This window comes from Balaenoptera acutorostrata, chromosome 1 (genome assembly GCF_949987535.1).
Source record: "Balaenoptera acutorostrata chromosome 1, mBalAcu1.1, whole genome shotgun sequence".
Classification (NCBI taxonomy): Eukaryota; Metazoa; Chordata; class Mammalia; order Artiodactyla; family Balaenopteridae; genus Balaenoptera; species Balaenoptera acutorostrata.
The window spans coordinates 183,344,097-183,371,613 of record NC_080064.1 but is presented as its reverse complement, the minus strand read 5'-3'; the positions used below and the strand labels follow the sequence as shown (position 1 = coordinate 183,371,613).

The 27,517-nt window shown below is 38.9% G+C and overlaps 1 protein-coding gene and 1 long non-coding RNA gene across 4 annotated transcripts in view; one reads left to right on the top strand and one right to left on the bottom strand.

Moving 5' to 3' along the window:
* LOC103007584 (uncharacterized) overlaps positions 1–25,222 on the top strand; it is a 44,357-nt gene extending 19,135 nt beyond the window's left edge. The window contains exons 2-6 of one of the 2 annotated variants that reach the window (XR_009007729.1): positions 18,283–18,432; positions 18,619–18,696; positions 19,438–19,581; positions 23,772–23,870; positions 25,076–25,215. This is a non-coding gene — a long non-coding RNA (uncharacterized LOC103007584). Of the gene's footprint in view, positions 1–18,216; positions 18,433–18,618; positions 18,697–19,437; positions 19,582–23,771; positions 23,871–25,075 lie in introns of those variants that run through there. The other variant, XR_449546.2, reaches the window with a different exon arrangement.
* The window catches only part of ESRRG (estrogen related receptor gamma), a 435,178-nt gene that overhangs the window by 80,314 nt on the left and 327,347 nt on the right, over positions 1–27,517 (bottom strand). The gene's annotated exons all lie outside the window — the stretch shown is intronic.

The following is a 27,517-nucleotide window of genomic DNA, read 5'->3' as shown; positions in this document are numbered from 1 at the left end:
AGCCATTAAGCCAAATTTTACATTAAACATCTTTTGAAACTTCATGAACTCTGAATAGAGTAAAATCCCATTTTAGCAGCAACAGTACCAATATGAAATGAGTATGAAATATATCATAGATAGTTGTGCAAATCCCTCCCTGTCTTTGTGGGCATGTTTACAGGTGTTCTCCCTGGCAAATGCTCAATCATCAATTCATCTGAACCAATATCAATACATAAATGGATTATACCTGTGATTTTACCTTTATTTTCAATCTAATGGTTTAATTTGATGTCCGCTAATCATTAGGGATTTTAGAATGTAAAATCAGTACAATTTGACTTTAGCAAACGTGCAAATTATACTATTCTTATCTTTCTCATCTTCTCGGGCTATTGTTTCTTCTATAACCTTTTAATATGTGAAGACCTGAGAGCGAGGAACTAATATATCAAACAACAACAACAAAATCCAGGCAATCTGGTTCATTTCTATTAATAAATTTATTACTATGATTTAACTCTGGCATTGCCTTATATAAAATAGAAATAAATAGCTATAATTTTAATACCTTTATGTTCCAGACATTTCAAATATATCAATCTACCTCAAAGACTCTGGAATACAGTAAGTAAAAACACCCAAGTGAATTATTAATGTCTACAAAGCACTTTCACGTAGATCATCTCATTTAACTCATAACTCAGTGTTGTAAACATACGATTAATATTATTATTAATAATAATATTTCAGGCTCAGAGGAGATAAGCAACTTGTGATCAAGATCTTGGACCTATTTTTCTAATTCCAAGTGTTCTTTATACTCTTGTATATATATCTCCATTTTCCACAACTCTAGCAAATTTATAAAAAATAAGAAGAAATAGAAAAAAGAAAATAATAATAGCAGATAATTTACTCATTGATCTCCCCACCCCTTTGCCCCCCAAACAAGCACTTTGAGTATCTCCTGGGCCCTTCTCTGAGAACTTGCAGTCGATGGGAACAAAGTGAAGGGCAGGAATCTATCTACAGGACATGAAGTGTGTTATCACCAAGGTTCACGACTGAGGTTGTGGCAGGGAAAGAGAAGACAGAGTCAAAGGAAGAGCCAAAATTTAGATCCTAAAGGAAAGGAAAACACTGCTCTTGGCCAAAATGGGGAAACCGGAAGAGGGAATCAGTTTCTAAACAAAGATAAGAAGTATGGTGTCATACTTGTCAAGTTTCAGATGATATGGGGAAATCCAAGGTACATCACACGGAACCCCAAACTGAAGTGCAAGTGAGAACGCAGACCTGGTGCTGTAAACTTGAGCCACAATGCAGACACGTGAAAATATAAATGTAGATTTGTTTTTCAGAAAGTACAGAATGGAAGGGCTAGGACCTATCTTGGAAACTTCTCATAAATATAGTAGAGAAACAGTAAGTGAAACCAGAGAAGGAAACAAAGAATGGGTGATTTCAAAAGCAGGAGGGGTAAAATTGGTGACAACTGTACCATGTTAACCAAGGGAGAGCAAACCATTTAAGAAGTGCGATTTGTAAAAGTTTAGCAAAAAGAGTGGAGATGGTAAAATTGAAGACATTATATAATATCAACTTAAGGAACACATGGCAACATAACTATAAGTTATGATAAAATTGAGTATCTTGAAAACAGTGTGAATGTATATACTCTTCTAGATATTTTTTAATCAACCCTGATGAAAATATATGCAGTATCACAGATTCTTATCTAAACCAAAATCCTCCTAAAGGTAATCATTATTAATAGTATGATTAATATATAATTATATTATAATGCATCATATCAAATGGGAGACTATTATATCCTATCATACTGCTCTATTTGTGTCTGTGTGTGGGTGTGTTTAAAGGTGATGTTTAGTGTTTGGGTTGTAGCATATCTTTGCATTTTCTTTAACACACTGTAAAAAAAAAAAGAGTAGCTCAGAGTCAAAGGAGTAAATACCAACACAGTTAAACTATAGGAATTTTAACAGTCTTACATCTTGTAGAAAAGCCACAAAGCTCCATGCTAGCAACACTTCTAAAGTCCGCAGTATGGGACTGGATTAATTTTGCTCTTTCTGTTATTTTTTATTAAATCTCAAAAACCCCAATTTCATATGAAATTTCACTCTAGAGTACTTTGATGTACTCTGAAAGTTATGAACTTAAAGAACTGTACAATCCACACTGATTCGGATGTTGTTTATGTTAAGGATGGGCAAAAGAATTTCGATAAACACATAAAAAGGAGTTCAAACTGGCTTCTTTCCTCTCTGGAGTAAGGAAATAAGAAGACTCCTGCAATCTTACACCACGTTAAACTGTGTTTCACTTACAAAGATCATCGATATGTTTTCTGGGCTGAAGATTCTGTTACAGACTTTTGGAGAAAATGAAAGCAGAGGGCAGTAGAATTGGTTCTAATGATGAAAATCCAAGACTGAATAGTATTCTGCGATTTCAAGTCTCTAAACAGATACAGTATTGTCTGATCCCTCAATAGGGAGCATGGAAGAGTAATAGGAAAACTAGAAACCCAACTTCATTTTACCCACGAGAGTACAGGTCACAGACAGCGTCTCCATCAGACTCATATTCAGTAACTAGGGATGGGCTGACAGCATACGTTCATTCTATTGTCTCTTAAAGCTTATGATACTTTATTGACACACTACTCTTTAAGGCTTAAGCTTTATTGACACATGACCACTACCATGTGGTAAAGTGATATTCCTTTTATACAAACACTCAAACAACAACTGTGGTACCACAGAAAGATATTGTGTCTTTGTCCCCATTCCTGACACACAGCTCCTAAAATCTCTGGAACTGTCTGAGTGATAAATAAGGGTGACAGGAGCCTCTTTGGTTCTAATGGGGCAACTCTTCATGACCCCTAGATTGCTTCAGGATGGGGGCATGTTGGTCAGAAAGACCAAACCTTGATTAGAAGCTTGGAACTTTCAACCACACCCCCTACACACAACCTCCAGGTAGGGGAGGGCGGCTAGAGATAGAATTCATTGCCAGCGGCCCGTAATTCAATCAGTCATGCTTATTTAATGGAGACCTCCATAAAATACCCTAAACGATGGGACAGAGTTTGGAGAGCTTCCAACCTGGTGAACATCAAGGTGCTGGGAGGACAGAGCACCCAGAGAGGGCGTGGAAGTTCTGAAACCCTGCCCATCCCTTGCCCTATGTATATTTCCATTTGCTGTTCCTCAGTGTATCCTTTATAAGAACCTAAAAATAGTAAGTTCCTTCCTGAGTTCCATGAGCCATTCCAGCAAATTAGTGAACCTGAGGAGGGTCATGGGAATCATGGGAATCTGTGTGCTGCTTTTTGGTTTACGAAGCACTACACCTACCTTACCTCACCTGATTCTCATATCCACTCTGAGAGACAGGTATTGTGCTTTCCCATTTTACAAATGAGGAAACTGAGGCAGATTCAATCCATTACAAGGTTTGTGGATTCCAGTGACACTCCTACCTCAGTACCACACGGCTGCCTTCCTTACATACAAGGGACTGTCTGCATTCCAGCATTATTAAAAAAAGAAGAAGAAATCAATTAGACAAAGAGCTGCCACTGAAATAAGTTGGTATTGTTCAGATTGCTCAGTCTGAATGAATAACAGTCACTATGCCATCTCAATTAACGTAGGCAAGGCTGCAGTCATCTATCTTCTTTTCCATTGTTGCTTAGCTTTTTGACTAAAATGGTCAGTCCTGTATTGTTAACTGTGATTGTTTTTAAAGAAGTGAAAAGAAAAAAAAAAAGAAAATGAACAAAATCAATTATAGTTGTGGGTGAATTCCATACATATGAGGCCCAACTTTACAGTTTCAATTAAATGGAAATACAGGCCCATTGTTTTAAAAGCATTAAAAGACAACTCTAACACTGACACTGGCCCTCACCCACACCCCAACCTTGTCTTCTTAAACTAGAACACCTATGACAACCAAGCCCAACACTGCCTAGAAGACTGGATACTGATAATGGCCAACTGTAAATAACTATCTGCATTTTAATTATTCCTCTAAAAAGTCAACTAAGTACAAGTCAACCACTTTGTACATTTCTATAAAGTATGGAAATTATCTAGTTTAAAGAAACTTGATAGAGTTCACAGATGTGAAATCGAAAGTAACTATGTATAAGTCTGAGTAAATTCCCAGTGAATAATTCGAAGATTTATTCTACTCACACTGACTGAATCTCAATAGGAGTTCGAATCCTGAAACACAAGGGAAACCTCTTAAAATTGGTGTAAGGAAGCACTTCATGGGAGTGGCATTGTGACTTTAAAGTTATGGAACTGGATCCAATCCCAGCTCCATCACTTCCCAGATGTGTGATCTTCATCTCTTTTGGGGCCTTATCTAGCTCATTTGTAAAATGGGGATAAAACCAGTATGTATCTCCCAGACACATGATGACACAATGAGATGATAAGTCTCTGGTAGAAGACATGTCAGCCATTGTTAGTACTCACATGTGCATTACAAATACACTTTACTATCCTTCAGACTTTTAGTTTTTCAACTTTTAGCTAGAAATTAATGCCTTTTAGGGACAATAATATTACTTATACCTTTTTGAATACTCTTTTAAGTAGGAATATTTTGAGGATAGCAAAATGTCCATGAAAATCTATTTGCTCAATGGTTCCATCAGTCCTATTATGCGGCCAGCCGTCCAGTCAAGAGGGAAGACCTTGGGCAAACTGTCTTCCATCACTCCCGCCTTTCAAGACTGGTCCTCTCCCTCCATCCCACCAGCTGACCAGAACGTTCAGTATCCTGGAACCAACTAATGAAATCTGATCACTCAGTTCACAAGAAAGTGAAGTGAAAAAAATGACTGGTTTTAGCTTGAATCACAGCTCTACCACTTTCTTGTTGTGTGATCTTTGCGCAATTCATGAACACCTTTTAATATCTTTTTTTCCTCTCCTGTAGAGTTAAGAGTGAGGAATTAGAAAAACAGCATCTCTAAAAAGCCTAGCACAGTACCGGGCACATAGTAGGTACTCAGTAAATATTCATTCTCTATGGCCTTCATCTAACTCTTTCCCAGGAAGAATGAACATAGCATGTAAAGGAAACAATTGCAAGGCAAAAAAAAATGAGTCTTTATTGGTGGAATTTCAGGACTCAGTAGTATCTTGGTAGAGAAGCTATTTTGAGACCTGGGGCATTTTTAGCATCTGTCACATCACAATAGGCAACCACTTAATCTGAGCTGCAGAGAGTAGACTATGGCTAGAGGTGATGTTTCCATAAACTCCTCCAGGAAAAATCCTGCAAGTACTTGTGTGAGAGTGAGAAATCTATCTCCCCTCTTTCTAAGAAAGATGAGAGGGACATTGTTTTCTAGGCAAATGTTTGAAAAGAGAAAACTAGTATGATTAGAACAAAACAGTATGTAGCACAGTAAACAATGTTTAATGATAGAAAACATGGCTTTTTTTCCAAGGTTGATATTATTACTTGGGAAGGCTTACTTGATGTCTAAAATTCTCATGGCACTCAGCTCTCATTACTTTTGGAACTCAGGTTAGCTCAAAAATGACAGGGCCATGATACCTATAGAAAGAGGAAACTCCAATTCGGCACAATTGCTAGTCTAACATAATCAATCATAATTGGCCTTATTTATTTTTTCACCTGATAAAATACATTCTGAAAATCTGTGGAGAAGCATGTATAGTAAGCACCTGTTTATTTCAGAAAACTAAATTTCAAATAATTTAAAAAATAAACTGCTAGTATCAAATGTCAAATGTCAAATGCATAAAATGTCAATTTCTTGGGAAGGGTGCAGCACAGATTTCATTTCTGTTATGCTTTTAGTACCTTTCCTCTATTTCTGGAGACAAATAAATTTTGAGAGAACCTAATTAGCTGTCTGTTCAGGTACAACTCAGTGAAAAAGCAGACGGCATTCCTGGCTGTTTTTCCCCCAACTTCAAATTTCTTAGAATGCTGAATTTCTGCTTAAACTGCCTCAAAGCCCTTGAGATCAAGTGACGATTTTATTTTCTGCAACACCAGATTATGAAAACAATTATACAAAACATCAATAGCATTTCTTCTCCGCATAATTTTGGTAGAAACATGGGAGAACATTAAAAAAAAATCTGTAACAAGTTAGGTGTTTTAGTAGTGTAGGGGAAAGACAAGGGTTTGTTGCCATGTTTCATATGCATTATTTTGACGCATGCCGCCCAAAGCCAATTCAAAGAGCAATCAGGGATTACCCGCAGCTCCGTTTTCTCTGGAGAAGAACACACGTTCTTACATTGCTTCCAACCTTTACAAGCCCCATCCCTGGGGTCAACTGACTCACGGAGAAAGTCAGATGAGGAACAACATAAAACACGATTACTGCTCTAGTTTTCCCTAAATGCTCTAGGTAGCCGTCACTTTACCCTGTGTACACCGCATTCCACTACTGCCCAAAGTAATAAAGACTTCTGTCACCGTGAGAGCTTTTCATCTTCAGAGCTCCTTTCTCCTCTCCTGATAAGACTGCCAACTCCACTCTCAGTAAATGAGCTCATGTGAACACTTTATTTTCAGTGCGTGAAAACAAGGGCCACTGCCCAGATTCAGAGATGGAGGGGGTGGTGCTCGGTCTTCAAAGTCAGATGAGGATGTTTGAAAGGGATTGAAACTGACCTAGGCAGCCTCCCTTGGAATAAGGAAGTTAAAGCTGAGCCATTATGTTCCTCCACTAGCCTCGCTTCTATTTTACAATGAAGTAAGATTTGGGCGGGAAGGGAGGGAGGGGGACAGAGCAGCTACCTCGAAACCGATTTCTGTTTGTGAACATTAAACATTTGCATTCACTTTGGCCAACACCACTAGCCAATATCAATGCCTCCGCAAGTATATGTGAGCTGAACGTGTGGCACAGATGGCTAAACCGTCACAATGCAGTCAATTCCGAAATAAGTGAATCGCAGCTTAGGCTTCCTCGTCCAAACAGTAACTAAATTTAATTTTTTTGCAATCAGTGGCATATGTTTGCATCTGTGTACAATGTGACTTGGGCCAAATCTGATATGGCCATGGCATCCTGAGTACTAAGGCTATATAATTCCTAGGGTTAAACGTATTGCAAATACCAGAGGGGTACATGTTAACTAATTAAGAATATACATGGCTTTTTTGGTCCCTTGGATATCTACCATGTTTGTATAAAGGTAAGAGCTGCTGACCAGCAGGAAGATCTTCACTGATGTATTTCTAAAATGTTTAAACTTACCCCATCTAAGAATAATAATAATATTTCTAAAACTTTTAAACTTGCCCCATCTAAGAATAATATGTGGAACACATTTAATTTCCTATTTTTTCTAAAAGGGATTGGCTTTATCTGTCTGCCTCATTATATTCACCCAATTCAATGTATTCAAATACGTAAAAAGTACTTATTATGTGCCAGGCTCTGAGGCAGGTATACAGATAAATAATTACAGCTGTGTAATGTTTGTTTTCTAATAAAAGCATGAGCTAGACCCTAGAAGGAACATAAGGAAGAAAAGTTCTCTGGGGAAGTCAAGGAAGGTACTTGCGCATAACTACATGCGTCCCACAAATAGGTAATATGGCATTCATGGAAGCGCCAATAAAAATCTCTCGAGTCACATGAATGGGAACTTCTCTCCATAGAACATGCAACTGAAAGCCCTAAAATAAATTGTTCATATTGAAAACCCACAGTATAAAACCTGAAGACAACAATTAGAAGCAACCACGAGCAATGAATTCTCCAGTGACCGGCGTCTCGCTTAAATGGTGAATTGAGGTGGCTGGGTGTCTAGCCAAATCATTTTCACTTTCTTCATTTTCTTGGGTAGGGTGTTTTGCTCAACATCTGTGCCCCACAGTAAGCTAGCGAAATAGGCTTTCTTCCTCAATGGCCAAAATCTGATCCAGGTTCCAATGGAAAAAAAGAGGCCTCATACGGTCCGGGGCCTGGATCTCCTTCCAAGCTAGACCCTTAAAGCCCCTATCACTTTCCTGTAATTCACTGAGTGGATCAGTCAAAAAGAACTAATTCAATGACTACCGTGTGCAAAGAAGAACTCATGGCATGTAAACTTTCTGACACAAAGTTTTTAAGCTATAGTTAAAAGAGACAAAATATAATAATAATATGACAACAATTAAAATAGAGGAAATAATATGACAACAATTAAAAAGCCAACAAATATGACAACAATTAAAAAGCCAAAAAATAGTCAATGCTGAAAATAATATGTTATAAGCTAAATCCTTGAGTGCTATGGAGATTTGGGAATTTAGGAGAGAGTGATGAATATAGTGATATGGGGTTAAGAAAGGAAGACTAGGGCTTCCCTGGTGGCGCAGTGGTTGAGAATCTGCCTGCCGGTGCAGGGGACACAGGTTCGAGCCCTGGTCTGGGAAGATCCCACATGCCGCGGAGCAACTAGGCCCGTGAGCCACAACTACTGAGCCTGCGCGTCTGGAGCCTGTGCTCCGCAAGAAAAGAGGCCGCGACAGTGAGAGGCCCGCGCACCGCGATGAAGAGTGGCCCCTGCTTGCCGCAACTAGAGAAAGCCCTTGCACAGAAACGAAGACCCAACACAGCCAAAAAAAAAAAAAGTAAATAAATAAATAAATAAATAAAATTTAAAAAAAAAGAAAAGAAAGGAAGACTACCCGAAGGAGACTGATTCTGAACCAGGTCATGAAGGAAGCGTTGGGGAACTAAACATATTATGTTTATTATAATGGTTCCCAGTGACTTCTTTCTGATTGATTTTATAAGAAAACCACAATCAAAGGTTTTTAATATCTGAAAAGAAAAATAAGAGATAAAGTATATGCAAGCTAGTATTGGTTCATTAGTCATTTTTAAAGAAAGAAAGAGCACATTAGAACTTACATGGTCTTAACATCTCACAACAAGAAAGAGAACTTTACATGGTGTACTTTCCTTACAATTTCTTAAAACTTTGCTATTTACAAATTCTAATATAATTAATGGGGAGTGTTTATAATGCTTAATGCTGAAAATCCTCTGATCTAACTCATTTTTAAAATGAATTATTGCACTTAACAAGGAAAAAAAAAATCCTTTCGATTTTTCCCCACATGCTACAGTTCTCCAAGTATTCCATATTTTCAGCTATTATCCCTTTCTTACAAAGAGCCCACTTAATAATGTTCACTCTAACAACCTCATTTATTTTCCAGAAAATTAACTCAGTTTCAACCCTGATTAATGATTTCATCTAAATGAATCAAATTAAAAATTGAAAATTATATTTCAAAAGCCAAAGAAAAAAAAATTGACCATTTCCAGTTAACAAATGATCCTTTCAAATATTAAAAGATGACCATGAAGAGTGCGTGATAGTAATGAAATCTGGCTCGGGTCTGCTGCTTATCTGGAGTTCATAGAGGAGGAGAATTAAAGGAAAAAAAAAGAAAGAAGAAGAAAGAAAAGGGAAAGGTACCCTACGCATTTTTAACACTGAAATCCCTTGGGAATCCAAACTGACTTCTGCTTAGGCTTTGCCTGTAATCAGTGTACCAAAATTATATGAGCATTTCCCTCTTAATTAAAACTGGTTGGGCTGAAGATGCCCCTCAAGCAGAAGGGGGATTAGGAAGTCACACACACACTAATAGTCCCTGCTAACAAAACCTAACTCGTGAAAGAACGCTTCATGCTACACTGTCTTCTCTATGAGGCAGAAGAAGCCCATAAGGAAAACAAGCAACTAATTAGGGAGAAACTTCTCCGTTATTTTAAAAAAGCTACCTTGGGCCAGGGATTAAGCAGGAGGGAATAAATGGGTGAAACACAGAAGTTTTTAGGGCAGTGAAACTATTCTGTGTGATCCTGGAATGGTAGATAAACCCAGAGAACACTAAGCATGAACCCCAATGTCAATATGAACTTTGGGTGATCGTGATGTGTCAGTGTGTGTCAGTGTAGGTCTATCGTAACAAATATATCACTCCTGTGCCAGGTGTTGATAGTGGGGGAGGGAATATATGGGAACTCTGTGCCTTCCACTCAATTTTGCTGTGAACCTCAAACTACTTTAAAAAAATAATGTCTATTTAAAAAAAAAAAGAAAAGATAGAATTCTCTACACAAAATCTACTTTTGGGGTCTATGGGATTACTGACTTTACCCCAAGTCCTGTGAAAGAACTTCAGAATAAAGGATCATGTCACTTTCAGCTAGATTTCCTTATTTAATTCAATTCTTTAAATGTATGCACATCGAGAGTAACCAACACAGAACGAACAGCCTTCAAGCAGGTGTCAGAAAACAGAACGGAGGCGTTCTGCTTGTACACAGGATGCATCCTGTTTCTTTGACGGATATATTCACTTCAAGCTCTCCCTTCGGAGCGCAGATTGTTAAAGACAGAATAGCCTCTCAAATGATGAGGGAGAAAAAGCTGCTTCTGCGTCCCTCCCCAATTCTCCGCTGGGAGTTGACTCGCGGAGGTCGTTAAGGGCTTCGCAGAGGCCTCCCAAGCCGGCCAGCGGAGGCGGGAGAAGGGAGGCGGGATGAGGAATGAGGGATGAGGGATCAGGGATGCGGGATGCGGGTCGAGGGACACGGCGGCTGCAGATGCGGGCGGGGGATGCTCGGCTCCGACTGCCAGCTCGGCCTCCCGCCCCCCCTCGCGGCCCCCCGGCCCCCCGCAGGCTGTCGGCCCGCCCCAGATGGGCGCGGGGCCAGGGGCTCTGCTGGGTGGAGGGGCCGCCCTGGGAAGGAGCCCTGGCCGGCAGCCCGCGCACCCCGCCGCCGCCCTGGGGCCTCCCCTCCGCACACGTGCGTCCGTCCGGGGCGCCTCGGAGCCACCGCATCGGGAGCCAACCTTAGAGGCAAAACACAAACGCAGAACAGGGAAGGAGAGGATCTCCCAGAAAACTGGAGACCAAAACTATACGGAACACATCTCGAGTGTTATGGGGAAACAAGGGGATCTGTGACTGAAAACATTTACTAAACAGTATTCATTCTCATGACTTGTTTGGGTTCGGACAGAGAAACACGACTTCAAATGGAATAAGCAAGGATGGACTTTTATTTAGGGCAAGAATGTGGTGGGTTTGGGAGTTATAGGTTTACTGCAAGTTAGCACTTCGCAGCCGCTTTCTCTTCAGTGGCTTGTTTCCCATGTCCCTTGTCATAGCTGTTGTGCCCACACCCCCCGTGCCCCCAGGTTGGAAAATTATTTCATTAATCACCACAACAGGAGGCAGATATTACTACCTACAATTTAGAAGGGAAAATAAAGACACAGAAAGAAGTGACTTGCGTCATGACCCACCCCCCCCCAAAAAAAGTATCGTGTTATATGGCCCCTTAACTATTATGAATCTGCCAGACTTTCTGTAGCAGACTTCATAAAATTCTAGAAAAATTTTCAGTACCCCGCATAATTTTAAAAACTGAAATCTATTCAAAGCCCTTACAACTGAAACGGGCCCTTGGGAGATTACTAAAATGCCTTCATTTAACAAAGAAATAAATGAAGGCTCAAAATGGGTGAATGACTTGCCTAAGGTCACACAGCTAGTAAGTAAACATAAGATAAACATGTATGAAAATGTCTGAATCAGTCCTAGTCTTTTTGCGTTCTGCTTAAACTCCTGGTGCTTTCAAATAGAGTAATTGTTTAACACACAGTGAAGGCTATAATCTGCGTTAGCACAGAAAGTGCTGGCTTGAATGAGCCTTTGACATCTGTAGGGATTTTGTAATGATTAGTGGAAAGGATGAGGAGGGCCTGGCTATGCCTGGCTATGCCAAGAGGAATGTGATTCCTTTTCCATTACATTTTCCCGAGGAGTCTAAACGTTCTCAGACCCTACCTAGCTTGTCGTGAGCCTGCCAAGACTTGTGACTATTCTAGGTACATACCAGCTTTTGTGATGAAACATAATGCAAAAAATAAAATTTGGCTTGTGAAAGCAAATATTCTTCAACACCAAATATAATCTTTGCACTTTTCAAACAAGAAGGCTGGGATAAGAAAATCAGAACTAGGGCCAACTATAACAGGTGCTAATAAAATTTTTCCATGAACCATTGTGTCCGACTAATCCCTACCCTGACCTGGAACACTTTGGCCATTTTAATGCCAGGCCTCTCTGGGTTATCTATTCCAGGTTAAACGTTCCCAAGTGGATGGCTGATTCAGTGCAATGGAGAGAAGTTCTGCAGGGATTATTCTAAAACTGTGCAAGAATTTCTCTGACAGTCTAGATGAACCAAGTTTTCAAAATGATGATCCAATGAGTTACCTAGCTGAGTAACATCTTCCCAGCTTAACAGGACACTGAAATGATTTCCTCATGTTCAAGGTTCAGGAAATAAATGTAAACTTGCTGTAAATTTAAATTTGTCTTTAGTAACTGATCAATAATCTGACATTGTTTTCATTGTATACATGAAGAAAATGAAGACAAAATAATTTTTCAGCTGTATCATAATGGTGTTAAACTACATCTATATAGCACGAAAGAAAACAATAGGTGGAGATAATCTTTAATTTGGTTGCTACAGATAGCAAAATCTGATAATAAAGATTTCAAAGCATTATCTTTTTGAATTACTGAATTTAGCCGCTATCTATATTAATCAGAATAAGCACATTAATGTCTTGCTTTTATATTTGATATCACTTAAAATCCCATTTTAATCATTGTGTATACTGAATGACATTTTTAAAGGAAATTAATCTATGTAGTTCTTAAATATCATTTAATTTTCATTAATAGTTCCTCTTGTTCATTTTTCACACTAAACTCATCTGCTTACTTTAACATGTAACTCAAAGCCCACATTCTACACAAACTTTTTCAAAATGTATCTTATTCATCCATTCTCCAAAAGACTGACACAATCCATGAATCGACCCTAATTTTCACTGAAGTAGTTTGCAAATATTTGTTATAACTTTATTTACCTATCTGCTTTATCTGGTTTGACTACTTGCCGGATGAAGATAGATTTCTATTTAATCCTCACCATAAAAAGACACTATTGAATGCTAAGGAGCCTGTGAATACTCCACAAAAGATCACCGGCTGCAAATCAGTTTAAGTCACAGACATATAAGAAATGAAACGCAAGCACAGTGATTCAGCGATCTCAGTAATTTTCAAACGCTTCTATAAAACTCTGAGATTTCCAATAAAGAAAACAGAAAATTCTTTAATTTATGCCATAACATTCTGGTTACAAATTCTACCACCCAGTGAGGAAATGAGGATGTGACACTAAGAGAAATAATGCATATAAAGGAGGAAATTGTTGTTCTACCTTTGTCAGAGTCCAGATGGGAAGACAGAAACCATACTAGGCATTTCAACAGGGAGAATTTAATATGAGAAATTGGTTCAAAGGATGTTGGAGAACTGCAAGAGCAAAAATAGGGCAGAGATCCTAACTGCAGGAAGCTTCTGGAAATTGTGGGAGCATAAGGAAGATTCAGTACTATCAGAATCTGGAAGCCCAGCAAAGAGGTCCCCACTGGACTAAGACTCAGACCTCTGAGCTTATGCTAATGGGGCTTGAGCGGGAGTGCCAGAAAGAGCTAGAAACGGAGCCAACTGTCAATGCCAGGGCAAAGGGTCTTTGATGGGATGGCACTGTCAGGAAAAAGTCAACAGGAAGCAAACATAAAGATCCAATTTCTTCTCTCTCCTCCTGCCTAGAATCCCAGCCGCCGCATCACACACACAAAAAAGAGTGGGCTTAGAGCTGAGAGACAGTAGCTTGATAAAGGGCACTAGGCTTAAGCAGGCTTTCATAACTGGATCATCAACCTCATCTCTAAGAAACAGTAAGCTTTCTATAGAAGTGCATCCTGGGGCATTAGAAAGGGATCGGGTCACTTGCATGAGCCAATAATCTGTTTCTAATACCTAGCGTTCACCAGCTAACTTCCGCATTTACATTCTTTTCCATGACCTGTATCACCTAAAATATTTAGCTGTTGCTCCTTGATCTAAACCCTTACTCTTGACCTTTTAACTTTAAAAAGGCAAATTATATCCCTGTTTGTCACCAAAGACACAGTAGTGTTTCTGTGCAGGATAACTACATCTTTGGAATATACTGAAACCCTACCCCTGTGGCCTTAGGGCTGCTTTGGCTTGTTACCAGGAGGACAGGTGGATGGAAGGGCGGGGGGAGATGCCTGTATGTGAGGGGCGGATGCATATGTGTGTACAAGGAGGCCGCTATTGTAAAGAGAAGCACGGCACAAAACTAGGCCAAAAAAAACGTAACCAAGAAACAAAGCTCAAACAGGAACTTGATAAAGAAGTTACTTGTTCTTTTCTTCTTCTTCTTCTTTTTCTTTTTTTTCCCATTAACGTTTTTGGTCAGATCCTTAATGTTATATGAAAACAGAACTATTGCCTGTGAACCAATTTACTAAACAAATAGCAGCTGTAGTAAAACATCTGTTTGGGAAAGAGGAAATATAAACTCATGAAATCAAATGAAGGCAATGCGATTCGTACTTTCACAAATATGCGAATGTTGGACATATGGTGCAGTTTGCAAAAGATTATCAATCATTCTATTAAAAAACAAAGTGCAAAACAGGTATCATTGTGATTTCCACACAACATAATAGCCAGTATCTGAATAAGATTTTAGAAAATGGTATATGAATAATTCTCAGGAATGAGAGGCACCATTCCCATCTCCCTTGCAAAAGAAGTGTTTAAAATGAAAGATAGCATTATATCTAAAAACATTTCTATATATCTATACTGTCACCAAAAGTGGAAAGATTGGTATAATATAAGTAACATAATAAGTAACGTAATATGAGGACTAAATAAAATAATAATAACAATAGGAACGAAAAATCGTATGTGGAACTTGGGAAAGGCATTTGCTAGATTATGCACAGACTTGCCCTCTAGTTCATTAGGGTCAAAGCGATTTGCTTTCTGAGATCAATCATTAGAGGACCTCTACTTAAAATTTCAATGAAACTATGAAAAAGAAAAGTTAGGGAAAGACTGGGTTTCATCCTTATGTACCCAGCCTGGAAGAAAAGCACAAATCAATAAAGAGAGCTTAGATTAAAAAAATGAAACAAAACAAAACACAAAAACATCTTCTGAAGAAGTTGCTGCTATTTTCATAGGAAGGGAAAAGCTGATCTTCTGGTTTGTTTGTACTGCTTTGCTGCCCCTGCTCTCCTTCCTTCTCTTTGATTCACAGAGTTTAAGTTAAAACCAAAGAAAGACATAATACATCCGAAACCAAAATCACATCACTAGTGTATAGCAAATCTGAGAGTGGTAATAAATGTCAGAGCTGTAAAAGCAAAGGCAAGCAGCTAGGTTCCTTTTTTTTTTCTTCCTTTCTTTCCATACTTAAAAGTGAAATACCTAGCTGTTATCTTGGTGCCTGCAGAGCCTCCCCATTGTAGATTCAATAATACAAGAGGCTTCTTATCAGCAGCTGGGGTGACTGATTGGAGCTGTGATATGTTTAGACAATGCACTGTATTTAACTGAATTTACAGATGCCCCAACTCAGGCGTGGTAGTAAACGCCAGAGACTAATAGGAAATTAAACATGTACAATGGACTAACTCCATTTGCTCTCACAGTGTAATGTGTTTAGTTAACTTACTCATAGTCACACTTTATCTTTTTCTCTATGGATTCCCTGGGATATGTTTCAAATTGGCCAGAGATTAAATCTTCTTTTCAATTTTTTTGTTACCATTTTATTGCCGCTTTCCCTTATTATGGGCCCCTCTTTCTCTTGCAGAGATAAGCTAAACAAGATGACCCTCAGTCCTCCCCCACCGACCCAATTATCAGATAGTCAGAAAGGAATGCCAGGCTACAGGATTCCATAATATTAATATTAATATAACATGAGAGGAACAAAAATCAGTCACTTATTTGAAAGCAATGGTGTATTTAACTCATTTGAAATTTAAATGTGAATTTTAATGTACCTGGTATGTAACACATACATACAGAGTGGGAGCAGCATGCCCAGGCCATTCGGAGAATTGTTTTAACTCTTCATTGTTTCATAGATTTGCTCACAAAAACAGCTGCAAGTAGACGTGTGTCTACGTGCACGCACAGCCCAACTGTTGAGGGGGAAGGAAGAGTTGTCACAGTGCTCTAGTACTTTCCATCTGGTTAACAGAGAAAGAGGATTTATCGTTAGATAAATCCACAGATGGTTCTGTAGATCTTCTTTGAAAGAGGTTGTTCAGAGAGAACCCTCTCGTTATACGAGAGCCACTGAATCCATAATGGTTTTGTTGTCCTTAGGAAACCGTAAAGAATTTCTACATTCATGAAAGCATGTTACCTAGAGAGCATAAAGGAAATCTCTAGTCTATTCTGATCACATGTGGACTCCTGAGAGGGTTCAAGATAGTCCCATCTCAACGCTGACCACATCCCCACCTGCCCATGACCCTGACCTTGAGAAAAGTGGAGTTACATACTGAAAAACCTGGCGACAAAGGTTGACATGAGGCTACATCATGGTGACCTCTGATTCACTTGTTTATATTTATTATGTGGACGAGCAAAAACATTTTTTTGCATCAGTCTTTCTTACAAAGCCAAGAAGTAAGGAAATCTAGAGCAAACACAATGGTCTGGAAAGGTGGACAGAGTGGATGGTTTCTTGGCAATTTACATGCTTCAAAATCTAAAGAATGAAACTGGACAGAAAGAAGGTACAACATAAACCCTATGTGTACATATTCACACCTACTTCTGAAAGACCAACCCCTGGACCCTACCACTGAGCAGTCCCATTCTGATATACAGGAGACTCAAGCCAGTGACCGTGGCCTTCATTTTACATCATCTTCTCCATTCTCTATTTCCGCAATAGCCCTTATTACTGAGTGCACAAACTATTTTATCAGAATCTTGCATCTAATGAGACGTATAAATATTTAAACAAAATGGAAAAGAAACATGTGACTATGATGATCAAATGCTAAGTGCCTGAATATCAGAGTCCTTTCAATCAATTTTTAAATCGGCTTTTTTTAAAGCAAGGATGGAACCAGATGAAGACACTAAAACCACACATATCCACACAAAACCACTATAACCCCAGCTTATAGAATTAATCATCCCAAAGCATTATTACCCCCATGCCCAGATCCAAACTTAACTCTGTGGAAAGAGCAAAATGGCATGGAGTACTAATGTCATTTGAAAATCAAGTAATAATCAAATAACCATTACTCAGTAAAACAGACTTCATAGTATTATGAACTGAGCAGTCCAATAAATGTTACTTCTCTTAATCAGTTCTGATTGGTATTTGCTATAGGAGACACAGACAAATCTTTGACCAATCTTTAATTAGTATCACTGATGAAATATTTATTCTTTTAATTTGAATTTAGAAACCCAATAAAGCCATGTTTGCATCTTTTATCAACTTAAATATTATCCTCCTTTATTGCTTTTGTCATGACTGCAGATTCTGAAAATGTTCTCCCGAAACAATGCATATTTCACATATGCATAGTTGCCCTGGTCTCATTGTTTTTAGGGCAAATATTTAATATAGGCATTCAGGTCATAAATTCATTTCAGTCCTCTTTCTGAGGGGATCATGCAGTAGATTTCCTCTAAGTGTCAAGAGAGAAAAGGAAGATATTTTTAGACATCCGAAGACCTTCTTAGGGAATCATAGATTCACCAAATCGTACCTAATCCTCCCTGGAGTTCCGGGGGTTCAATTCACAGAAACGGTGGGGCTGGACAACATTACCGGGCCCTTGTGTCTAGGGCCCAGACACTGAACTCAGAAGCCAGTGTTCTATATTTGGTTCTACAACCGATGGGCTGCCACCTTTAGCTTAACCCGTCTCCCAACCACAGACACAGTTACACAGTTCCCAAGTCTGATGGTTCAATGGGGATTGGAGCTCATTTAAAATAGCAGAAATCACCAAGCATATTATTAAAATCTAATGAAGCAATCAGATTGCACCTTGTTCCAAGAACACCTTTACCAATTTCCTCTAGTCCACAAAACACCTCTGAAATTAGTAATATCCAGAATACTCTAGGAAACAAAACAAAACAAAACACAGGAGGGACTGTATCTTCTGAGAGTTACACAAACAAATAACATAGATGTCCTCTGTATTGCTCAGAGGAATTTGCAGGACTGGAATATCTCCCCTAGTTATTGGTTTTGAATTTTCTTTCACCTTCTCTCTTGCATTCTAGAATCTCCAATGAAAGCTACCTCTTTGTGACAAATCTATTACAAATGGGTGTTTGTAATGTGTAGAACATCAGATGTTCAAACAAGCTGTGCTTTTTCATCTATTACATGTACTTGATAGCACCATCTACTCTGCTACCTAGAAGTTTCAGGTACACTTACTCCTGAGATTATTATGCATGAGATTATAAACTTTTTCTCAGAAACTGGATCATACTAGCTTTTGTTTGCTATTGTATATTTAAAACCCAGCACAATGCCTGGCACATAAACATCAAATGAGGAGAACACAGATCTTTTCTCAAGGAAGCCAACACTTAGTGTGTACTTGTCTCTAGGGAACCTTTGATGGCGTCTACCTGGGAGACTGCGCTTCGTCCTTGACACAGCTTCTGCTGCAGAGTCCTGACCTCCAGGTGTGTGCAGACTCTGATACTCCTACATTCTTACTTCTATCCAGAAATCACAAAAACAACAACTGAGGTTTTCATGTTTCCGCAAGATCTGTTTTGTGAAAAAATGCCGAGTAGGATCCCTAACGCTTTTAATCAGATTCAATAAAACAGAATACTCTGGGATTCAGGAAATAATCTTCACTGAAATCCATTTTAGAAGTAACAAGCCTACTTTTTTCTTAAAATAATCTGCCATGAAAAGATAGGAGACACAAATATAAAAATAACCTTATTATTGATACACTAGCTAACGTGTATGTTGTGTATGCTGGCATTTCCTGTCAAAATCTTCATTAGTCGCTAATACTGTCAAACAAAATCTGGGCCCACAATTCTATTTGGTGGTGGCTGTCAGGTTATATTTTGCACGTTTCAGTATTATTTAAAAGTACTTTTCCATATTTAATATATGATGGCTTACTGTACCTTTCCACCGGCATTTATCACCTCTCAAGATTGATCAGTCTCCACGAAAGTGAAGTTCACTGTCACAGAAGGGCCTAGCCCTCATTTATTTCCCTGTACAGTATTTGGTACAGAGCGGAATGTACAATAGTAGATGTACCTTCAATGTAAAGGTCACACACTTAGAAATAGAAATATAAGTTATTAAAATAGACTTATAATCTTTAAAAACATCAAGTGCCCTTAAAGTCTACATAATTGTACAAAATTCAATGTGTATATTTTCTTTTGCTCCAGGTTCCAAAATGATCCTAAAGATGCTGCCGTCTCCCAAACGAGAATTCCAGTTGTTGGCAGGATTCACCATTGAGTTTAGAAAACTACAGGCTTACAGATCCCCATCAACCAACTTTATCCTTGCCTAATTTACCCATCTCTGTAGTAAGTTAAGTCAATGTAGCTTATGGGGCCTTGAAGGCATTTAAAGGATATTTAGAGGAGTATTTTTTTTTTTCTTCATTTGATTTAGCTACAGCATGATAAAACCATGTAAATTTGTTTTTCTTCTGCATCTCCTTACTAATGATTAGGACAGGCTCTAAACATGAATGCTGGAGAGAGAGGTGTGCTGTAAGTGCCTAAAGCGGTGAATTTGGTTCCCACCACCCCATGTTCAGCTCTGCCACTTACTATCTATGTGACTTTGGGCAGGATACCCAAACACTCTATCTCTAAGGATATGAGGATAGTAAGTGCTGCTGAAATACACACACACACACACACACACACACACAATCTGTTTACAGTACTGAGTACTTATCAGGTGCAAAGCATTGTCTTAAGATCTTTACATTTACTAACTTATTCCTTACACCAATCCTATGAGGAAAAAAGCAAAGGCAACAGAGCACATAGTGTCTAAGTAAATGCCCAGGTTTTCTCAAACAAAAGTGGTAGAACTGGGATCTAGCTGTTTTACTGCCTCTGAGGGATATAACTAAGATTATAAAAAGCATCTAGGACCAAGTTTGGCACACAGTAGGTCCTTAATATAAATGGTAGGGTCTTCTTTCTCTCTGTCTCTCTCTTCCTTGTGTTTCCTTGTCACAGAAATCAATCGCCAGATTCTCTTAGACTAGCCTGAAGGATCAATTCAACTGGTATAAAGAGCCTAGCCTAGTCACTAGAGATAAAATCTCATGAGTATATATAAATATTAAGCCTACTAACAAATATAATGCACCTATAAACACACACACACACACACACACACACACATATGCACACAATTCAAGTTAAGCCTCCAAAGAAACTTCCTGGAATAACCCTTGCCAATGAGTTTATCATCAATACTGATGGAAAATGGACTCAGGTCACAAACACTATGCTGGGTTTAGGGGCAGGAAGAGAGGAGGTCAGACAAGAATAAAACTTATTGCCTGCCTTCAAGGGCCCAGAATCCACTGGGGGACTCTTTTTAATAACTCACTGTAATATATTTTGTACTACACTAGAGGTATGTAAAAAAAAAAAAACCTATGGGAATGTAGAGCAAGAAACAATTAATTCTGCCAGAGGATTCAGGAAGTCTTCACAAAATGGAAGTGATTTCTTTGAGACGTGTTGAATTTCTCTAGGCAAAGACACAGGTGAGAAGGGCACTCCAGGTTGAGAGAATGACTAAGCAGAGACACGGAGGCGTGGAGAGCCTGCTACGTGCCAGCAGTCGTGAGAAGAGCGGGGTGGCTAAAACATACCGCAGCTGAAGGAGGCCAGGGAGGTCAACTGGGTTCTAAGTGTGAATGGCCGCTTAGACAACTGGTAGGGGGTTTGGACTTTATCCTGTGCAGTGCGAAAGTCCGGAACAGAAGGCACCGTAGACACATAGACCAATGGAGAGTACTTCATAGCCTGGGTGATAAAGGAAAACAATCTATACTAAAGTAGCAGCAAGGGGAGACTTCCCTGGTGGTCCAGTGGTTAAGACTCTGCGCTTCCACTGCAGGGGGCAGGGGTTTGATCCCCGGTCAGGGAACTAAGATCCCTCATGCCCCATGGCTCAGACAAAAAAATAAAAAAATACAGTGGCAAGGGGGGATGAGTAGAAAGAGATGCAGTCAAAGGATCTTCTGTAGGTAGAATCCACTAGGCTTAGTAACTGAAGAGATGGAGGGGTTAGAAAAAGACGAATGCCAGGAGGTGTCTGATGACAGTAGCCTATATACTTGATGTTCTGAATATTTACTCTTGCTTGAAAAGAAAGGAAGGGAGAAGGAAGGAAGGGAAGAAGGAAAGTAGGAAGGACTTGCCTTTGAGGAACTGATTCAATTCTAAGGTGCTGTAAAATGGAAGCAGAAGAGTAGACATCCTGAGTTACAGTAAAGGGCACCTAAGGGCACTTGTTGGTGGCCCTACATCACTTCCCAAAATACATACACAATGTAACACAACACCCTTTATCTTCTTCTTTCCATTCCTCTTTCTTCTACCTCCTTCTTCTCCTTCCCTCTTTCCCTTCCCTCTTCTGTGTAGTCTGTCCTAGGCCCAAATACATCAGCAGAGCTTAGCTCTACAAGGTGGGAAGAATCCATAATACTCTGCTCTCTCGTTTCCCTCACACTAACATTAGTGTCACAACCACAATTTACTTGACACTCCTCAGAATCCCATTATAAAAATTCAGGTTCTTCCAAAACTGCTTTGTGGGACTTATTGAACCTAAAAGCTCAGCTATGTTTACCCCTGAGCCTGCGGCCTCAAAGTGGAATAACTTAATAAATGGACGCGGCAGAGACACCTTTATGCTTCCTATGCAAATACTGCTTAGAAAAGCCATTAATGGGAATTATGGAAGGAGAAAGCCAACTAAATACATGGGCCAGAATAAGCAGGATGACTCAGTTGGCCTTCAGGGCCCTTCTCCTCTGCTGGTAATTTTATTAGAACCATTGCCAGTGAAGAAATTTGGAGCTTTTCGAATTGAACTGTAAATTGTTCCTGCTTTCCATGGGATCCTAAAGCAATTTCAGGGGGAATTTTTCTTTGGTTTGTGGAGTGATTCCCTGTGGACTGGGGGAAGTCTTTTGGAAATTTCTGGGTTACTCCTGGGGATTTTTCCCAAAATGGATTCTTCTTTAGAAATAGTTTGGTTATTAATTTTTAAAAATATTGGAAACTTTTTGTATAAAAATGTGTAGCATGTCCCCAAGTTTCTGTTTACAGGAGTCATAAAAACACTATTATAATGGCAATATCTTATAATGGTGGAAATGTTTATACTCATGGTTATAAAACCCTGTATTACTGCTTTGATCTCTGCAGTAAGAAGTTATTGTTTTAAAAACAACAAGACACTGAATGTGTTTTTGACAATTCTTCATTACCCAATTTATTTTTGGCAGAAGTGCTATAAAGTGTTTCCTTTTTATTTATAAAAATATATTATTTGTGATTCTGGGAAAAAGACTATGAAATGACATGGAAAGCACCTTAAAATGTTTGTCTGTGAGACCACTTAAAGGCTCATAAAAACTATTTTGATGTAACGTTTATTGTGTTCTATCATCACGTCATTCATTTTATTTAAAAGTGCATGCCTCTTTCCACATCCCAATTTTAACAAAATCATCTTTTACTGTTCACATCATGCTCAGAAAACTTCAGGTGGCATTAATAATGCTGCCCATTCACACCTGAAACTAACACAATATTGTAAATCAACTGTGGTTTAATAAAAATAATAAAATAAAATAATGCTGACCGTTCACAGTGGCAATATAAAAAAACTCCTTTAACCTTCTCCTCTGTTGTTTCTCTTGCAGCCAAAGTTGCAACACTAACAACAACAAAATGTTGTTTAAAAGATGATAGATATGGGGAATGACACTCGATACTTTGTAATAACCTATAAAAGAATCTGAAAAAGAATATATATACACACACATATATATGTAAAATTGAATCACTTTGCTATACGCCCGAAACTAACACAACATGGTAAATCAACTATACTTCGATTAAAAAATAAATTTTAAAAAAAGATGATAGATATGAATGGGAGAATTGTTTTTCGTTTTCTAAGAACGATATCTCATTACACTCATAAGCTTTCATTTCATTGTTAGCCTCTTAACCCAAATAGGTTTCCTTTTGCTATTTTCCCTGCTCTGTCACAAGTTTCCCAAGAGAGTCTTTTCTTGGTTTGCAACTCCTGTAGAGTAAAATATCACTTCTGGTGTCTCCACAGGGCCACAATGTCCAGGCTACATGAAATTTGAAGTCCTTTCTCCCTGACTCCACACCCTGCTTTACAAAAACACACCATTTGCAGATCAAAGAGAGACGATTTATGCTTTCATCCAGCTGACGGACGATTAAATTAAAACAGATCAGCAGTGCAGTGCACGGGCAGGTGGCTCCCACCACCACTGTCGGCCTCAGAGCGATTAAATTGTGGCGGAGATGGAGGGTCTTCCGCTCCCATTCCCGCACTTACAGATCAAACGGTGACAAATGAGATGTTACCGCTCTTGTAAAGCAGGGCGACAATCTGTCAAAATCCAACATAATTTGTGACCCTCTGTGACATCCTCTTTCTCTCTTTTTTTTTTTTTTTTGACATTTGAATACAGTGATTGTACTTGAGTCAAGTCCATTTAAGTGAATATAGTCAATTCTATCTAAAGGAATACAGCCTGTTAGCGCCAACATGGTAGCTGAATATGTATCTGGTGAGTACTCCAGCGACCCTTTGTGTTAAGTGCATACCATTAACAATGAATTCTGATTTTTTCCAAGTTATATAATTTGATGTCTTGACAGCCCAGACACTTAAAGCACTACTATTTGTTTTAAATGGCTTTATTTTATTGTTTAAATGTCAGTATCAAAATAAAGTAATGCATACAGCCTTGTCAGTTCTAGTACAGGGGGAAGTATTCCCGTTGAGGAGAGTCTTGAAAGAGTTTGTTCTAAAAATGGACTCAAAAGTCAATTGCAATGTCTCTTGGCTGAATCCTTAAATGACTCATGAAACATATTTATACCACATTTTCTGTTTAGCTGGTGCATTTAATAAGGCACTGAAGCATAAACAGCAAAGGGAGCATAGCATCTTAACTTACTGAAGTTGACATCATTGCCAGGTTAAAAAAAAAAAAAATTACTGACTATGGAAAATGACTGAGGGATGTTTGATAGAACCCACAGCCCAGATAAATGAACAGACCTCTCCGTGGGCTTTAATTGTAACATCTGCTGAATTATTATAGGTGGCTTAGTCTGAAAGGAAGAAAATAAAAGATTCAAGGCACTGATGGAGGATAGTTTCCAATATTTTTAACTACTAGAATGACAGGGAGAATTGATTCTCTCACCCCTCTACTCCATTCAGACCTGTTTGGGGTTTACGAGCCTGTCACATTTCGGAAAAGCCGTTGACTTTCTACGTCAAAGTGGCTAAAGACTTTTCCCAAAAGACTTCTGTTGACCACAAACTTTTAGGCAGGGTAATGCCAACCTTCAGGGAAATCACTCTGAAATAACTTTGTTTACAAAGAATAAAAGTATATCTAGACTCTTTGAGCACTTTTTTTTTAGGGTTATACTTTAAGGTTCTCAGGCATAAAATGTTTTTCTGCTGTGTAGCTCACTCTGTGATCTGCCAAAGTGGGTGGGCTCAAGTTATTCTGCTCATCCTGGTTTATTTCCTTACCTCTGGACTTGTTTGCCCACATTTTAAAGTAACTGTCCAGCTTGATTACAAGCCCTGTTAATGACTTGGCTTCAGAAACCCAGCTGGCTAAAGAGTAGACCCCAGTTTATGGGATTTCAGAGTAATGAGCTGAGACAGAAACTTCACCTCCATTTTTGGCACACGGCATTGTGATATACACTAATCTACCCTTATTATGATGGACCTTTATATCCTCTCTAGGTTTTAATGCCTGTCATCACTCTATTGTTACCCAGATGAGGAAAGGGAGAATATGAGCCTCAAGACCTACAGACCTTGTCTATTAAAGCCAGGGTCTCAAGCCAGTCTGAACACATAAGAAGAGCCATGAATTTACTTTCTACAGCCAGGAAAAGGCATTTCACCCCCGAAAAGGGATCCAGTGTCTATGGCCAGCAGCTCTACTGTGTCAGGAGTTACTAGAGGGTCGCTGCAGTGGATGATCACAGAAGAAAGTCTACAGTAAGTCCCCTACACACGAACCTTCAAGTTGCGAACTTTCAAAGATGTGAACGTGCATTCGCATGTCTAATCACGTATGGCGTGAGTGAAACTGCAGCTTGCCCTCTGTCTCCTATTGTTGACGATCCTTCAGCTCTACCATCTCCCACCTTCTCTCCCTCCTCCAGTCAGTAACTCTTCTTGCCTGTTCACTCGATGCCAACCCCTATATGCCAGCTGTTGTATCAATACTGTGTTATTGTACTTTTCAAGGTACTGTACTGTACTGTAAGATTAAAAATGTTTTCTTTATTTCTTGTGTTTGTTTGTCTTTTATGTATTATTTGTGTGAAAAGTATTATAAACCTATTACAGCAAGGTACTATACAGCCAATTGTGACAGTTGGGTACCTAGGCTAACTTTGTTGGACTTATGAACAAATTGGACTTACAAACGCGCTCTAGGAAAGGAACTCGTTCATATGTAGGGGACTTACTGTATTGGGGTTTGGCTCCACTACTGTGTGTCTGTAGATTTCTAGACTGTAACTCCCACAGAGTTACCCTAACCTGCTGTGTGAGTGGCTTTTGTTATCACTGAAAGCCTACCAACAGGTTGGTAGTTAATATCGTGCTTAGTGAAATAAGCCAGACAGAGAAAGACAAACACTATGATGTCACTTATACGTGGGATCTAAAAAAACAATACAAATGAATGTATATGCAAAACAGAAACAGACTCACAGATAGAATAACCCAGTCATTATGAAAGAGGAGAGGGAAGGGGGAGGGGCAAATTAGGGGTATGGGATGAAGAGATACAAACTACTGTGTATAAAATAGTTAAGTGACAAGGATATACTGTATAGCACAGGGAATTATAGCCATTATGTTGTAAAAACTTTTAATGGAGTATAATCTGTAAAAATACCAAATCACCATAGTGTACACATGAAACTAACATAATATTGTAAATCACCTATACTTCAGTTTTTATAAAAGTATGTTCTTCTCTGAACCAGTTGGAAAATGGGTATAAAAAAATAGAAAATGCAGGTTTGCCAAATGTCCTCTTCACAGTAATCCTTCCCAAGTCAAAAAATGCCACGTGAAAAATTTTAGAAAGATTGACTTTTATTTTCCCCTTCATCCCATCTAGCACTTTCTCCATATTGTTTATAAATGCAAATAGGTTAGAATTGTACCTATTGTGATTGACAAACAGCAGTCATTGGGGTGGCCAACTGGCCTGCATTTGTTAACAGATTACTTCTACTCCTGTGAGTTCTGTCTGGCTCCTGGGTCTGCAAAGGCCTTTGCTGATTTTATAACCTGCCACAAAGCAACGAGCTGATCTCTGTTCCTCACTTTCCTCTCTCTTCTCTCACTTTCCTGCTTTTGATGTAGATTCTCTATTAGACACAGGGGATATAAAGCAGGTTTTCACCTTTGCCTGGAAGTAAGCACAAGGGGAGGAAAGAGGAAGGTGGCAGAAATATTCTGAACTTTAAAATCTTCCCTCTACCTCTAAGATGAGGATAAATGTCCCCCAAAGATTCCCTGAGATACACGCACAGACAGCTCTCCCCCCACAGGGATCTCCTGGCACCTCAGGGCTTTTTTGTTTTTTTTTTCTTTTTCTCCTTTTGATGGAATATAAGACTCTCAGTGTATGTAGAGATCTTTTCAAGCAAGACTACTGTTCTGTATCTGTCAAATGACATCTTTATAAGATAAAACTCATCTGATCTGTTTCTTTTCAACGTCTTCAATGTTTGCTATAATACGTTAATTATATGTGAACTTTCCTACCTCTAACAATTTCTCAGACTTTCCTTAGCTAAAGCTCGCATCTTCCCGTGTAACTTTTCCAGCAACAGAACACAAGTGCATCTGAGTGGCTGATGTTGACCAAACTGGAGACCACTTGAGAATGTCACTAAAAGAACAGTGGCTGAAGCTTATAAATAGGTGACACTATTGATAAAGCATCAACAAAATGCTTCATGCTGTGAAACATAAAGCCCAAGCAGTCATATTGTTAAAAACCTGTTCCTGTGTCTAATGTCTACATAAATAGCATGAACGCAATCTCATGAACTGCTTTGTTTGGTCTCAAGCTAATGACAGGCGCAGGAGAGGAAACTTTTCCTACTAATTGCTGGTCTGCTTTAAAAACAACAACAACAAAACAAAAAAAAA